We start from the raw sequence: 3,438 nt of genomic DNA on the forward strand, positions 1-3,438 counted from the left end.
ACCGGGGCACCCGGGCTCCGCCTCCCGCCGCTGCTGCTGCCGCCGCCAGCGCCCGGCCCCCCCCCTGTCCCTCCTCCTCCTCCTCCTCCTCCTCCGCTGCCGCCGCCGCCGCCGCCCACCGCCTCTTCCGGAGCACACCGAGCGCTTCCGGGCCACGGGCGGTGCCGGACCGAACCACTCCCTGTGCGCGGGAGGAGCCACGCCGCCAGGGGGCGCGGCGGGTTGAAGCGATCTCGGCCTGGAAGGGGGGGGGGGGGGAGCCGGCCGCCCCCCCCCCCCCCGCGGGAGCGAGTGGACCGCCCCGGCCCTCGCCGGCGCCCTCGTGCGGCCGGAGATGGGAGCGTCCGCGGTTGGGGTTTGGGGTTGGGGTTGGTTTCTGGGTTACAGAACCCAAACCACCCTTTTCTGGGTTCAGCAGGAGCAGTCATTTTTTGCTCGGTCTCGGTGTCTGGTGCAGTGCCGTGGTTTTGACTTTCAGCGTGGGAGCGGTGCTGATAGCACCGATGTTTTCAGTTACTGCTCAAATGTTTGGTGTGGCCAAGGACTTTGTGAGCATCATGCTCTGCCAGGGAGGAGGGGAAGCCGGGAGGAAGCAGAGACAGCACCCCTGACCCAAACTGACCAAAGAGGTATTCCATACCACAGCACGTCATGTAACATCCCGGAATGGCTAGGACTGTAAGGCTGGAGGAGGTATCGGGCGGTGCTCAGTCGGGCTGGGGGAGCGAGTTAGCGGTCAGCGGGTGGTGAGATGTTGTATTCTCTCCCCTTGTTATTTCCTTTATCATTATTATCCCTGTGGCAGCAGTAGTGACTTGTGTTATACCTTAGTTACTAAACTGCTCTTATCTCAACCCATGGGAGTTGCATTCTTTTCCATTCTCCTTCCCATCCCTCCGGGAGCAGGGGGAGTGAGAGAGCGGCTGCGTGATTTATGGCTGATTTATGGCTGACTTTGTTTAACCCACGACACTGCCTCAAAAGGAAGGCGGAGCCCCCACCTCAGTGGGGCCCTCAGTGCCCATACCCATGGCACCAGCAGGATTTTCCCTGTTTTTCCATGGTTTTTCCCCAGTCCCATGGGATTACCACTGAACTGGTCGCCACTCCCTGATGTCACCTCACCCTGGGCTGCCCTCACCCCTGCCTGCATCCAGAGCCACAGGCACCCAGGGACACCAAGCAGGGAACCCAGGGGCAGGGATGGATGAGGCCGGGCCACTGCCAGCACAGCCGGGATGGGACTGTTGCCCTCCGGCAGCCCCCAGGCCATGTGTCCACAGATTGGGAAGGGACCAGGGCAGCTGCCAGGGCTTCCACTGCCAGGAAGGAAGGGAGATGCTGGGAACTGGAGGGAAGCCTTGGCTCCCTTGTCACAACACGATGGATGCATGCCACACAGCGCCAAAGCCGAGAGGGCAGAAATCAGCTGCAGTGAGTCTGTAGAGCTGGGCCATAACAGTGGTCCATGGCCATGGGAAGGACAGAGCTGAGCCCACTGGACTCTGAATTGTGCATTCAGGCAATATGTCACCCTGTCGAGGTGACATCCCTGTGGTCAGAGCATTGGACAGAAGGAGGAAGGCCCAGATCTCACCTACATACAGCCCCAAACACGATATTCCTGTATGTTCCTCAGCCCCACAGGGTGGGGTAGCAGTGGAATGCCACGCCAGCAAGGGGATTCCCACCAGGAAAACCCACTTTGAAACAGTCCTGCTTTAAAGAAACAGGAGAAACAGCCACAAAATGTATCAGAGCACATTAAGGGGAAGTTTGGGGGATCTCCCATGGAAGTATCCGGATACAGAATTCCTCCATTCTGCGGTGGGTTTCAGTGACGGATACAGCTTTCAGCCCTCAGGGTCCTCATCAGGGGGATATTGCCACGAGTTGGCTCTAGATCCATGGCCCCTGCTGCCTTCCAGAATTCCCAGCAGGCTTTGGCAGGTTTGGAATCACAGCAACGTGACTCCGTGCATGATGTTACCGAGCAGAATGAACTGATGCACACGCTGAAATGAGATGTCAAATCATGAGGACACAAAAAGCCCCTCTTTTTATGGTAGTCATTTGCCAGACTTGGTGGAATCGGACTAGAGAGGGATTTTTGTTGTAGGTCAAATTACCTCACATGACAGGATGCCAGTAAAAACTGGGATTTCCTGCCACGTAACTTTCCTCTGCTCTATTTACTCTTTCTTGGTTCAGGGCCACCTCCTGAATTCATTTGTTCCCCAGAAGAAGACAACGATCCAGTGGCACACTGCACCTCCTGGGCACCTTACCTGCTACTCTAGAGCAGTAACACCCCCTCCAGCAGCGAGGATGGGGCAGGAGGAAGATGAGGACTGTGACCAGTGCATCTACAGCAGCGAGGAAAGCCTTTCCCAGCCATCAGAGCCAACGGGATGCTTTTCAGCACCCGCTGATTTCGCAAGAGGAAACTCCACCTCGAGGTAGCGCTGAGGGCACAGCACCAGGAATTTGTCCTTAGGAGGCCAGAAGTTGAATGTTATAACCACCAGGCAGCCTGACGAATGCAAAGGAGCAACACCTATTGTAGGCAGAAGCCTGGAGCAGTGATGCTGGCAAAGAGATTAATTACTCCTGGGTGTGAGCTGGAACCACACGCTCAGCAGTGCTGAGGGTTTGGGTTGCTCCCTGGCAGAGTGGGAAATGCTGCTCTATCCCTGACTGCACCGAGGCAAGGATGGAGTTCCCCTTTTTCTACCTTTACCTCTGTTTTCCCCCACTGGAGCAGTCATTGCCTTCCATCACAGCTGAATACAACCACCACGTGGGAGAGGCAAGAAGGAAACACATTCTCCCTGCTTCTTATGAAGACCCTGCACAGTAAAAGCACTATCTCTCTGTCAGCCTGTCCAAGGGGAGCTGATCCCAGTCCTTGGGACAGGGATGATGTTCTGGACCCCATTAACCACAATGCACTCCCTTGCGCCTGCAAGCCCTCAGCTGAAATTAGAGCCCCAGTGTTTTGCCCAAAGGTGCTAAATTTGGTCTGGTTGCTATCACCATTATCAGCCAGGAAGAAGTATTTTTAAACACTGGATAAATATTGAGCTGGCAGCACTATCTCTGCCTCAGCTCTTGTGTGCTCAGCTTCCAGATGGCCAGGGTGCCTCCAGCAGTTGCCCTGGAGCCTTTGGGATTACAGGGTGTTCCCAACACAGAGCTCTGCAGGCGCTGGTGGGGCCTCCTTGGTGGCTTGGTAAGTATGTCAGAAAAGGCTGGTCTCAGCAGGCCTGCTGGAAACATCTGGCTTTCATTCTGCTTTAAAGCCAGGACACTCATTTGGACACCAAACCACTTTCCTTTCATCTCTCCAGAGAACTAAAGCCTGTGGCAGTGCTGACTGTCTGCCTGCCATTACCCTGTATTATCCTGCAAGAAGAAAGAGGTCACAGAAGAGCTAGG

Source organism: Pezoporus flaviventris, unplaced genomic scaffold, assembly GCF_033815535.1.
Source record: "Pezoporus flaviventris isolate CSIRO_AGI_PZ_B2104156 unplaced genomic scaffold, CSIRO_AGI_Pfla_v1 ptg000350l, whole genome shotgun sequence".
Lineage (NCBI taxonomy): Eukaryota > Metazoa > Chordata > Aves > Psittaciformes > Psittacidae > Pezoporus > Pezoporus flaviventris.